This window comes from Camelina sativa, chromosome 17 (genome assembly GCF_030686135.1).
Source record: "Camelina sativa cultivar CO46 ecotype springtype chromosome 17, ASM3068613v1".
NCBI lineage: Eukaryota > Viridiplantae > Streptophyta > Magnoliopsida > Brassicales > Brassicaceae > Camelina > Camelina sativa.
Window position 1 is genome coordinate 22,425,581 of NC_141896.1, and position 14,456 is coordinate 22,440,036.

The 14,456-nt window shown below is 31.3% G+C and overlaps 1 pseudogene; it reads right to left on the reverse strand.

The window, feature by feature from the left end:
• Positions 1 to 13,093: 13,093 nt before the first annotated feature.
• Positions 13,094 to 14,243, reverse strand: LOC104718045 (uncharacterized; annotated as a pseudogene).
• Between the last annotated feature and the right edge of the window lie 213 nt (positions 14,244 to 14,456).

Genomic DNA, 14,456 nt, shown 5'->3' on the forward strand with positions numbered 1-14,456 from the left:
TGGATCAAAAAGAGGATCTGATTCTTGCAAATAGTACCTTCTTGGCCATTGAATACAAGAGCCAACACACAGAACAATAGGGGCATGTGGAACTATATAATAAGTTTTCTTTTTACTAATTGCAGAAAATGAGAATATTATAAAACACATTCCTTCTTGTTTCTTTAGTAGTTTATTCTGTTGTTCATATAAAAATGTATTCTATTATTCTATATGTTTGTGCATTATTTATCTCTTGACCTTTTTATATATAGAAACGGCCTTAAGAGACTATTTAAATTTTTAATATATATTATTAATTTTTCTTTTGCTTCGCCAATTTTATTCACACTTGTCATTATTTAAAAAGGATAACATAATTGAAAAAAATGATCGCGACTGTTTTCTAGAGGTTCATTGCATGATTATTTGGAACCGACCAGTTCAATTGCGAGACCTAATTGCATGTTTTATATTTTGTTTATTCCCTTGTTACGTTTGATAAGGGTAATCTATATCAGTTAAAAGCAGACAGTTTTGAACAAAAGAAACTCCTAAATGGGTTGCATATTACAGCCATTAATGGAATTAAGCAGTAAAGAACAGTCTCTAGATAGCCTTGGACGAGCTTGAAGTTACCATCATACGACTTTCGAAGATGTGTTAGTAAATTTGCGTTGTTAGTTTGTATATTACGGATATCATGGACCATGATTCATGGTATTAGTATCATACACCACGGTAATTAGTTCGTTATATATATCGACAGACGACAAATAGTCATTTATACAAATGTGATCATCTTTGCATGAGTAGATTTTTAAAAAGTCACATTCATTTTGATACCTTTCGTTCTCTAAGTTATTCCTACTACATTATATGTTCAGTTAGTTAGTTTTTCTGTAAATTTGTTTTTCAATTATATAATTATAACCATCACTTTTATTTTGCATATTTTATGCTATATTCTGTATTGTCTTATCAGCTGAGGTTGCAGTCACTTTTTTTTTTTTTTTTTTTTAGTATTTCTTGGTTACGGCTATAATACTCATAAGGTCAAAGCTTTATGGAGAATCGACAACTACTGAAGATAGATGCACTGTACTAATTGTTTTGTTTAGAGAAGTCGCGTTGCGTTTACGAGCATTGCGAATTTGTTATTTTTCTTTTATGTTATCCCATAAGAATCATTCGGTTAGCAAATGTTTTCCCATATCAAATATAATTATAATATCAAGGAAGATTGAGAATTAAGATGATATGGCAAAGGAGATTTACTTATGGTGTAAAATGATAGTTAGAATACGATCCTCCTCATCCTGATTCGCCTCGCGTGGAAAGTTCACCGATAAAAAAAAAATTCGGATTCTTTGGTTAGTTATGTAATTCAAATGTAATGTCATTCTTTGAATTATAATGCCCACTAGCTTGTAATTTTGCATGAATCCGAATATAAAGACTAGATATTATTTGAATATTAGAGGATGCCGGAATTTTCATATTTTTAATGGTTGTCAAAGATTAAAGCAACTAAGAAAATTAATGTTTAAATGGCTGAAACTTTTTTTGTTTTGTTTTGCGTGGGTAATTGTTGAATACATATATATATATATATACTCTGTCCAATAACAGTTGGAGGACTCTTGATTTAAATGGATTAAGCAACCTTTGAGATCTTAAAACTTAATTAACCATGTTTATGAATATATTTATATTTTTAGAAAGTTATATAATTATATGCAAATATAAACAGATTGGTCGGTTTAAATCTTTTGTTCTTTTGTTTAACTCTCAATCTGTGCATCCATCCTTTCACTGTCCAAGTACTAAACCCTAGAATCGTTTGCACAACATGTAAGTTTTAAATCAAATATAAATTATAAATAGTTTCCTTTTTCGTTTAACAAAATCTTAGTGAAAGGGACTTATCCTTTCACTTTCAACTTCATTCGTTTAACCCTTTTAACCCAAAAATATTTATAAAAAAAAAAAAAAAAAAAAAAAAAAAAAAAAAAAACAATAATATTTTTTCTTCCCTACCCCGGAATCCTCAAAACGAGATACCATTAATATAAAAAAAAATCCCATATATGCAGTATAATTTATTATTTTAGCATATAGCATATTCGTGTATATATATTTCATATAGAGAAGACTCTCTATTACAGAATTATTCACCTTATTTCATTATATTATAAAAATATTTACACACGCACGGCTAATTCCATGATTCCAAGTACCACACCTATTTTTTAGAGTTTGATCTTAAACGCATAACCCTCGATTTGCTTGATACGTTGATTTAAATTACAGATAATATAAAGAAAAGAGCATCTAATTATCTTCAGAGAATACTATATAATAAATATGCTATACATATATTTTATATAAATAGAGTGTACTATTTCAGCATTTGATCTTTTTTAGTGTGGACTCCAAGTGGAGCCAGACAGTCTTTGCCTTTTCTTTTTTCTCTTCTTTCAAAATTGTTTCTGATTATTAATTTAATTGTTTAAGATTTTCTTTTACTAATTTGATAATTTCTTTGGTGCGCATCCTCTCCGATGGCACCACTTTTTGCCACCAACTTGCTTATATTATATATTATAGTATATATGATATATCAAAGATTCAAGAAAAGTAATAATTGTATATAATACATAGATCACATACATTATTCTGATATAATATGTGTGTATATATATATAATATATGCGAATCTTGTTCATTGGTGTAGTCGTATTTGATTTAAAAATGAAATATACAGAAACAAAAACTATTGAATTAGGGAGAATAGTCTAGTACGGTAGTTTTTGCCCCAAAAAAAGTCTAATATTAGTTTGATTATTCGTACAAAACAGTAACTATTAGTTCGATATGTGTCGTAGACTCGTAGTGGTGGAGAAAATGTCATTTAGTGAGTTTGAATATTAGTTCAGAATCCGACACGTGTCACGCACTCTGACACTCTAGTGGTGGGTGCTTGTTCTCATGTCAGGTTCCTGACTCCTGATTACGTTTAAATTAATTAAGAACTGATTTAAGAAATTCATATTGTTTAAACGAGGGGTAGATGTGTGACCCAGCCACTAATTATATTTTGATTCTTAATGAACTACAAAATTAAAAAGCAAGAGCAAGTACTTACTTAGTTATACGAAGTATATGTAAGTTAAAACATAATTAGGTTAGTGGTATATTATATCTTCGTAGTTTACCTAAGCTAGGTTTGATGCATGGTTCTTATTCTATAAGAAAGAGTCTAAAAAAAAAAAAACCATTTCACAATTTATTGTTGAAAAAATGTCACAGTATCCAGTATATAAAATATATACACATGACATGTATAGAGTGTACACGAATCATATAGTAATCATGGTATATATATATATATATACATAATCTTGTAAATCTTGTAATTAAATATGTTACATTCATCACTTTATCAAAAAAAAAAAAAAAAAATATGTTACATTCAAGATTCAAGATTTGCCATTATTAAAGTTGTCTCATACTAAATAAAATGGTGTCGCCTAAGAATGAGTTTTTGATCCATTGTTTTAGGATCGGAACTAAATTTTTGTATTAATGTACATATATAGTAAATTCATAAAATATAGATTTTTCGAAACATATATATGTGTTAGATTTCAAGTCGGATCCAATAAGAGAATCGGTGTGGTCGTACACCTTTCCTAGGTTTGGTGTTGGCTACGTATCCATGTGTTATTATTAGTTATTGCATGAACTTCTGGTTCGCTATAATTATATGGTTTGCCCTTTTTCTCAATAACTTGGTAGGTCAATTGCTCGCTCTTAAAAAAACATAATAAATTGCTGTAAAATGTAAATAATTGGTGTCTCAACAAAATATTTATCTTAATACTTTAACTGTGTTAGCAAGCAGTCGCATTAGATTGTTCAATTCGCTTCGTTGTGTTGGATCATCATCAAGATTTTCTTACAATACTACGATAATTTAATACTTTTAATACACTATTTTAGTAATAATAGTTTTTTGGCGTTAAAAACTAAAATTTACGTTTATTTAATAAATTAAATTTAATATATGTAACTAAAAGTTATAATTAATTTTCAAAAGAAGATAAAATAAAAACTATAATTTAAAACGCATTAAAAGAAATTGGTAAGCGTTAATCATATGCGCGAAGTTGATTTAATTTTATATTTTCTCAAAAATATTTAAATATAAAATAGTTATTTACGGTATAGATATTTAGTCAAATAATCTTCTTTAATTTTTTCAAATATACAATTATTTCGTAATTAGAAACCAGGATATAAAAAAAGCACAAAATAAAATTGTTACGCAAAAGAATTAATAAATTGTACATTTCAACTATGTCAAGTTCATGGACTTTCATCTTTCTAGAGCTCTACTCGACCGGCCAAATTAATTATTCAGATGTGGCGATGGTTGGGACTGAGTTCTATATACATCATATCTATGAACCAGTATTGATCGTGATGACATGTGAAAGAATTCACTTAAATGTTCGGTTGATGCAACTTCGGGTCATTCTCACTGATTCTTATATAATTTTAATTAACTCTTACTCATTCTTTCGTGTGGCTTATGATCTTTTGATCTAGAATATATATTATATTTTATAGTTTTATCGTTAGAGAGACATGTAAAGTAAAAGTGTAAAACTAAGCAAAATTATAATTATCCTTTATTAAAAATGAGTGACGAATTAGTAACTAAACAAACTAGTCAGTATTGAAATAATCCGCTCTCTAACAAAGTCCTTTGTTTGTTTTGTCACTATTTAACAATTAAAAAAAATTCACTTATCCATTTTAATCTTTAGTATGTGAATCTGCTCACTATACTGCATTAACTCCGGTATCATATAATGTCACCATAATGATCTGTATAATGTTTGTCATTGAGGTCATTATGATTGAAATATTGTGATGATGTAGATCTAAAAGATAATAAAAACTTTGGAGTTTTATATAAACAGAGATATGATGTGAAATAAGATGGAAAGAGAAAACAAAAAACAACACACACACACGCGTGGAAAGTGGGAGTAACGGTGGGATGCAATCTTCGGTGTTAGCTAAGAAAGCACTCAAAATGAGATCAGAAGTTTTTTGTGAACACTCTCACCAATCATCGTCTCCTCTTATCTTTTTTATAACTCACTTTATTTATATTATCTTCTTCATTTCACATCAGCTGTTTTTTTTGTTTATTGGTTTTTTTTCCTATCGTAAATAATTGTATCATGATGAATATCAAGAACAGCTTACTTACTATTACATATTTACCTTAAGTTGGTTGTGAGATATGCTATAGAAAAGCTATTGTGCACATGCTATTAGACAGTGCTAAGATAATCCTATTGTTGATTTATTTTGAGATTTTTTATCGTCAATATACTGTTGTATATATATAGACTTTAAGATTAGTGAAAACTTAAGATTTTTTTTGTTTCCTTTATTAAAAAAAAAAAGAATTGTTCACAATATATCATGTTTTTAAGTCATGTTTTCACGAAAAACAAAATAATATATCTTATTATATAAAGTTGGATTTTCAAAGTTAGACATTAACAAGATTATGACACGTGTCAAGTATACTAATAAGATTTTAACATGTGTCAAAATTATTATTTATCAAAACAGTTAATTAAAATAATAACATAAAAATTATTATTTTTTAAAACAGCTAATTAAGATAATAACATTAAATCTACATAAAATTTACATCTTTATATTTAAAAAAAAATTCCTAAATCAGAAAGAAAAATTAACAAAACTAATATATTTTCCATTGTACGTTAATAATATTAAATGTGTTTTCTCAATTAGATTTTGACATGTATAAACAAAAATAATAATTCATTAAGCATGTATATTATTATTAATCAAGAAATAGTGAATAACAAATCTAAAAAAATAATATAAGTTATGTCAAAAGAATTATTATTTTGAAACGTAATAGGAACAGCTAATTAAGAAAAATTATATCTACAAAACATTTACATGTTTATATCAAAATCTTTGATCTTTGATTTTTTTTCCCTGGTATAATTTTGCCGATCTATTTTGGATCCTTTATTTGTGCGGGTTCTTCAATGGAAGTTATCAGATGCAATGAAATGAAATCAAAATATATAAAACCCTCTAAATTAATCGAGGATGGAGACACTGATGGAAGTTCCCAAAGTAATTCTACAGTTAATAGCATTATAAGTTTCGAAGATTAGTCGGTGGTTGATGTATTTGGTCAAAATCTAGAGTTTTATCTTCTGGTTAATGACAATGATACAAGTACTGAAATAAAAGCTGCTTGATCGAGTAACTGAGAAGGTATTTTGTACTTTGGGAAGTTGGAACGGTAAACCGTTTTAAAATTCGTTTCAAACCTGATTTATGTGGTTTTCTATCGGATTTGATTCGTAAACCATTTAAATCCAGATATTTAGAGAAATATATGAGAACTTTTTATTCGGATAGAAATAAGTTAAGAACTTACGTTTCGAGAATATTTGAGATGAGGTCATAGTTCTAAGTAGTTTTGAAATGTTTTAAAATTTGACAATAATAATATTAGTAATGATGAGTATTTGGCAAAAAATTTGGTGGGATAATTGTTATAATTGTTATAATATATTAAAATATATATATATATAAATAAGTGTATGAAGGTAAATACAAATATGATTTTTTCTCTAACTAAAACTACTTATATATTTAATTCAGAAATAAAATTACTTTTTATTTTTTTAAATTTTTTTTAAGATTTAGGATTTATTTTTTTCAACAATTTTTAAACCCGCACATCGTGCGAGCCCTTATCTAGTATATATATATATATTGGCCATGTTTGTTTTATAATCGCTGGGTTAGCGATCAGCCACTCAAAATAATAACTAACATGGGTGTTAAATATGTGGGGAGTAATACGGACGACACCGATATGATCACTTTTAAATGTAGTCGCATATAAAAATGATTGCAGTTTTTTCAAGCGACACTAACAACACCGACATCTCTTCTAAAAATAGTCGCAGCGACACTTTTTCTATTCATCAACCTGTTCTTTTGTTGTTGTTAACGTTTAATTTTCTGTCGCTAATCGCTGATGCAATGATCATAAAACGAATAGGGCCATTAAAACGTGAATACTTGAAAAAAAAACTATATACCATTTATCACTAATAATTCAAATAGTTACAAGTCTAAAAATTTTACCAAATAAACTTTGCTAGAATGATACTAAATGGGAGAAAAGTATATGAGCCAAAATAACATGACATGATATGTGTATACGTATGTATTCGAAAGACAAGATGGGAAGAAAGCGATAAAAGAAGATCTTTCAAAGTAATGTTTGTCTCTTCTCATTTGATTTTCTGGCCCCTCCATCCCCTTACGCCCTAACCAATAATTTAAATTATATAATTATATTAACTGTTTTTTATATAAAGACCTGAGTAAATCAGTCTAAATAATTGTACTTGATCTTTTCACTTTATTTATAAAATTGACAGGATCAGTGTATATATATATATATATATATATATATATATATCTTCATGTATTATTTTCATTGAAATTAAACATTCTAATTCACACAAATGAATGAACTATTGTTTATATTTTTAGTTATTTTATTATTCCTAAAATTGTACTATTCTTTGTTTTACATCTATTTTGTTTGGTTTCTTACATAAAATGTCATTTATTAAGGCAAAACTTACGAATACGCCTTTTTACTATAATTTTATGGATATGCCATTTTTCAACACTTAGAAATATCTATATCTTGTGATTTTTTTTGCTAAACTACATCTTTTATAACAAATACTAAACTCTAAGATAAAACCGTATAAACCAAACATAACATGTCAAATGCATGTTTAATCATATTATATAGATTAAAAATTGTAAAACTATAAAATTTTAGACAAAATAACGAAATCCATAAATGTCATTACAAAAATACTAAATTCATAATTGATTTCTTTTTGTTTAGTTAAAGCTAAGAATAAAATGTGGTTGCTGATAATATAATGATTTTTTTTTTGCAACATATAATGAAATAAATATGTTGTACCATTTGCACCAACATTCACGACCCTTCAGAAAACTATGAAAGTGCATCAGAGTTCTGACAGTGACACGATGCTGAGGAGAGTCCCAGAGGTCTGATTAGCTGACGTGACATGAAGTGTTGATGTGGAGAAAGATTGTTGGACAAAATGATGAGCCACGGGATTTGGAAGAAAGAAGCACTCGTGATATACTCGAAGATATAAGTGTATATCTCGTTAAGAGAATTATGAAGTAATATTCTTGGAGATCAAGGATATTTCCTTTTTGTTAGGATGCACAAAAATTTAGGTTAGAGATCTTGTGTGCGAGTATAAAAAGAAAGTTTGTGAGATTCGTAACCTTCAAGTATTCATAAAAAGGCTTACAAGGTGAGTGTGTTTTAAACTCTTTTAGATCTACACGTAATAAACAAGAGTTTTCATATAAGATTGAATAAAAAATGTTTGCTTGGCACGTTTCCAAGCGGGTTATGTGAATGTGTTCTTTATACCTTTACAAACTATTGTTTTGTGGATCAATGTAACGCATAAAAATTGGCGCGTTAAGAAACAAAAGTTAAAATATCATAATGTTGATTTAATGTTTTTGCTATTTTCCTCGCACATCAAATTTGTTCGATAGTGCTATTTTACGTGTAATTGTTTGAGTTTGAGCTCAAGAATTAGTTGCAAAAAAAAAAAAAAAAAAAAAAATAGCCCATTAGTTTACGTGGTTCAACACCCATTGCCTACATCATGAATTGAAACAGCATAACTTGATGGTATTTGAAAGAATCGATAATAAATCTCAAATTAGTTTCAAGATGTAGTACTAAATTAAAGGGTGATTAGAAGATTCTCAACTAATTATACTTAAAATTGTTTGGATAGTAAGAGTCTCCGATGTCTATATATTCATTTATTTTTGTCAATTGATGTCTAATACTAGTTATCAATATTATGGGAAATTAGTGACTGCAAAAAAAGTTTTGATTAAAATATTGGACGTGAAGAATTTAAAAAAAAAAAAAAATCTATAGTACCTAAAATTCGTTTGCTCATCACCATCGCTCATATATAATCTTTTGAACCATATCAATCAATCTTTCTATTAATATCCAAAGAAATCAACAATTACATCATATAAACCAACTAAATCAGATTTAATATAAACTATAACTATAATACACCTATATGTGTATATAGTTTTTTATAAAGTAAAAGAAGAAATATTAAAGAGAGGGAGAGAGAAGAGAGCTACGAGAGAGTGGGGGAGAGTAAAGGCTTTTTTTTGTATTCTTATTAACACTTTCTCACATTGTACAATTCATATTTATAGTGGAATGAAAGGGTTATGAGTCATCCTATTTATTAACATGGTAAAGACATGTGTGATGACATGTGTTGATGGATTAATCAACTTGTTTTACAACACTCCCCCTTTATTATCCATCACTAAAGAACTACGTACTGCCTCGTTAAAAACCTTATAATGGAAAAACTCATTGGGATAAAAACCATGACAAGGGAAAAAGAGTACAGTGACGTAATCTCCCCCTGGAAAAGATATGAGTGGTCTTTTCTTCAAAGATCTCGTAGATGACGCATCCCGATACTATGAATATGCTTTCTGAACATGGTAGTCGGAAGCGATTTTGTAAAGAGATCTGCTGCATTGTCACTTGAGCGGATGTGTTGAATTTCAACTTCCTTCTTTTGCTCGAGTTCTTGAGTGTAGGAGAAAAATCTTGGAGGTATATGCTCTATTCTGTCGCTCTTGATGTAACCTTCTTTGATTTGGGCAACACAAGCAGCATTGTCTTCGAATAATGTTGTTGGTTCTTTCTTGGTGACTATTCCACTTGATCCATGTATGTGGTTAGTCATTGATCTGAGCCATACACATTCCCTCGATGCTTCATGAAGAGCAATTATTTCTGCATGATTTGAGGAAGTGGCGACCAAAGTCTGTTTCTGTGAGCGCCACGAGATTGCAGTTCCTCCAATTGTGAAAACGTATCCAGTTTGGGATCGAGATTTATGTGGATCCGATAAATATCCTGCATCTGCAAAACCAACTAGACCAAACGCAGAGTTTCTACGATACAACAATCCCAAGTCAATCGTACCTTGAAGATAGCGGAATATGTGCTTAATTCCATTCCAGTGCCTGCGGGTAGGAGCTGAGTTGTATCTTGCAAGTAAATTAGTTGCAAATGCAATGTCTGGTCGGGTACAATTTGCAAGATACATAAGTCCACCGATAGCACTCATATAAGGTACTTCAGGACCAAGTATTTTTTCATTCTCTTCACAAGGTCTGAATGGATCTGTGTCAACATTCAGGGACCTACCGACCATTGGAGTACTCAAAGGAGTCGCTTTATCCATATAAAAGCGCTTTAGAATCTTTTTCGTATAATTTGACTGATGCACAAATAATCCATCTTGGAGATGTTCTATTTGAAGACCGAGACAAAATTTTGTCTTTCCAAGATCTTTCATTTCGAACTCTTCTTTCATATGAGTTCTAGCATCATCAATCTCCTTTTGAGTTCCAATTATATTGAGATCATCAACATATACAACAATGATCACAAATCCCGATGAGGATTTCTTTATAAAGACGTAAGGGCATATTTCATTATTTACATACCCTTTCTTCAATAAGTAATCGCTTAAGCGATTATACCACATGCGTCCGGATTGTTTTAATCCGTAAAGTGATCGCTGTAATTTTACCGCATATATCTCATTAGGCTTTTCCTTTAAAGTCTCAGGAACCTTAAATCCTTCTGGAATTTTCATGTGTATTTCATTATCCAATGATCCATATAAATACGCTGTCACTACATCCATAAGGTACATTTCTAAATTATTAGAAGCTGTTAGACTCATTAAGTATCTGAATGTAATTGCATCCATGACCGGAGAATATGTTTCCTCATAATCAACTCCCGGCCTTTGAGAAAAACCTTGTGCAACAAGTCGGGCTTTATATCGTGTTATCTCATCTTTCTCATTTCTCTTTCTCACGAAAACCCACTTGCACCCAACAGGTTTTATATCATTAGATGCAGTGACAATAGGTCCGAAGACATTTCTTTTGTTAAGGGAGAACAATTCAGTTTGCATTGCACTTTTCCATTTCTCCCAGTCAGGCCTTTGTTGGCACTCTGACACAGACCTTGGATCAGGATCATCATTTTCATAATCAATCTCTTTAGATACAGAAAAAGAAAATATTTCATTTTCATCATCGATTTCATCTCTAGCCCATAATTTTCCATCTTGGGCATAGTTAATAGAGATCTCATAATTTTCTGTATCATCTTCCTGATGACTTTTCTCTTCACTTGGTTCCTCTTGAACCTTTTCATTTTCGTCTCCCATTTTCTTTTTCTTTCGGGGATTTTTATCTTTAGAACCTATTGGCCTCCCCTGTTTCAATTGAACTTTAGGCTCATTAACCTTTTTCCCATTGATTTCCTCTCTAGGAATTTCAACTCTTGATGGTGCATTTGCAGCGGGAATATGGGATTTTGTCACCCTTTTTGTATCTGTGAACGCGTCTGGTAATTGATTTGCCAAATTTTGTAAATGTAGAATTTTCTGAACTTCCAGCTCACGTTGATTCGTAGGGGGATCAAGATGTACCAAAGATGGTGTATTCCATGTAATCTCTTTTGGTACCTGTTTAATTCCTCCCCCTAACGCTGGAAATTCATCTTCATTAAAATGGCAATCAGCAAAACGTGCTGTAAACATATCACCAGTTTGTGGTTCAAGATAATTTATGATACTCGGTGATGCATAACCGACGTATATTCCCAATCTCCTTTGTGGCCCCATTTTTGTTCTTTGCGGTGAGGCTATAGGAACATAAACCGCACATCCAAAAACACGGAGATGAGAAATATTTGGTTCTTGACCAGACGTTAATTGTAAAGGGGAATATGTATTGTATGCACTTGGTCGTATTTGGACCAACGCTGCAGCATGCAATATAGCATGACCCCATATAGAAATTGGGAGTTTTGTTCTCAATATCAACGGTCTAGCAATGAGTTGTAACCGTTTAATCAAAGATTCGGCCATGCCATTTTGTGTATGAACATGAGGGACCGGATGTTCAACATCAATTCCCATTGACATACAATATTCATTAAAAGCTTGTGAAGTGAATTCACCAGCATTATCAAGCCTTACTTTCTTTATGGCATAATCAGGGAATTGTGCTTTTAACCTGATTATTTGGGAAATGAATTTTGCGAAAGCCGTATTTCGTGTTGTCAAAAGACACACATATGACCATCTACTAGATGCGTCAATCATTACCATAAAATAACAAAATAGTCCGCATGAAGGGTGAATAGGTCCACATATATCACCATGTATTCTCTCTAAGAATATTGGCATTTCATTTCCGACTTTGGGTTGCGATGGCCTAATTATGAGTTTTCCTTGAGAACATGCATCACATGAAAATTCACCAGAACAATAAATTTTCTGGTTTTTTAACGGGTGGCCATTAGAATTTTGCACAATTTTTCGCATCATGATTGAACCAGGATGTCCAAGTCTCTCATGCCAAATCTTAAACGTATTAGTAAACTTTGAGTTTACTGTAACATACGATGCGAATACATTTATTTTTGTGCAATATAATCCAGAGGATAACATTGGTAACTCTTCCAATATATGTTTTTCCTCGGATTTGATGCAAAGATATTCAATGCCATTCTTATTCATAGTCTTTATATGATATCCATTTCTTCGGATATCTCTGAAACTTATCAAGTTTCGTTGAGACTTAGGGGAATATAATGCATCTTTTATTTCAAATTTTGTTCCCCTTGGCATTGAAAAATTGGCTTCGCCAAAGCCCATTATAATCTTTGCATTTCCAGATATAGTGCTCACGCCTTTAGCAGAGTCATTTATTTTGAGAGAGGAGAAATATTTTTTATCTCTAAATATTGAGTGCGTAGTAGCACTATCTGCTAGACACATTTCTTCATCCTCAATCTCAAAAGTTGACATTTTCTGGAGATAAAACATTCATAGAATATGCATTAATATATAACAAAGTCTTAGGAGATTTAAAATATATTACAAAAAGACTTTAAACACCAAAAGTTTTACAAGCATTATTTTACATAAAGATTTTAATCGCATGATTTTCCGCTCTCTTGATTGACGAGGAAATCTGCGATATCCAGATGAGTTTCATCATTGAGACCATGGTAGGAAGGTCCAGCTTCATTTGAGATGAGATTGGTCTCAACGTCTCTTTCTTTTTCCTTTTGAGACGCTTGATATAGATCGGCCAAATGCTTTGGTATACGACAAGTTTGGTACCAATGACCTTTCATGCCGCATCTGTAACAAATACTCTCATCTTTTTTCTTTATAATGCGGCTGGCATCATTTACATGAAGATCGTTGTTGGCTTTGCCAGCGTTGAAGCTATTAGAATAGTGACCTCTTCCTCTACCTCGGCCACGACCTCCTCCACGCCCACGACCACGGCCACGGCCTCGACCGCGTCCGCGTCCTCGTCCTTGCCAATTATAACTGGATGAAGCAACATTCACTTCTAGAAGTGGAGCTGATCCAGTTGGGCGAGTTTGATGATTCAGCATCACGAGTTGATTATTTTGTTCAGCAACAAGAAGAACGTGCATTAACTCAGAAAATCGAGTGTATCCTTTGGTCCGGTATTGTTCTTGTAGGATTACATTTCCAGGATGAAAAGTTGAGAGCGTTTTTTTCGATCATATCATAATCGCTCACTTCTTCGCCACACAAAGCCATCCTAGAGGTGATTCCGAACATAGCGGAATTAAATTCCCCAACACTTTTGTAATCCAAAAACCGGAGATTTAACCACTCATGTCTAGCCTTTGGTAAGATCACATATTTCTGGTGATCAAACCTATCTTTGAGTGATTGCCAAAGATCTACAGGATCTTCTTTTGTGATGTACTCGTTTTTCAGATTATCGTGGAGGTGGTGGCGTAAAAACACCATGGCCTTGGCCTTATCCTCATCTGACGTCGTTTTCGACGGATCGATGGTGCTTAAAAGCCCATCCGATCTTAGATGCATTCGTGCATCCGATGCCCATGTCATATAATTTTTTCCAGATACATCAAGGGCAAGAATTTCGAGTCTGGCGAGATTTGACATAATTATCTACATGAATAATAAGTCCATTATTAATTTATTTATGAGATTTTGAGGAGGCAGAGCCTTCCATAATATAATATAAATCTTAACATATGATCGAGAAGGCAGAGCCTATCTTTCTGATCAAGAATGTAGATCTATATGATCAAGGAGGCAGTGCCTACCATTATGATCAAGGAGAAGACATAGTCTTTTTACTCCATAAATATCTCA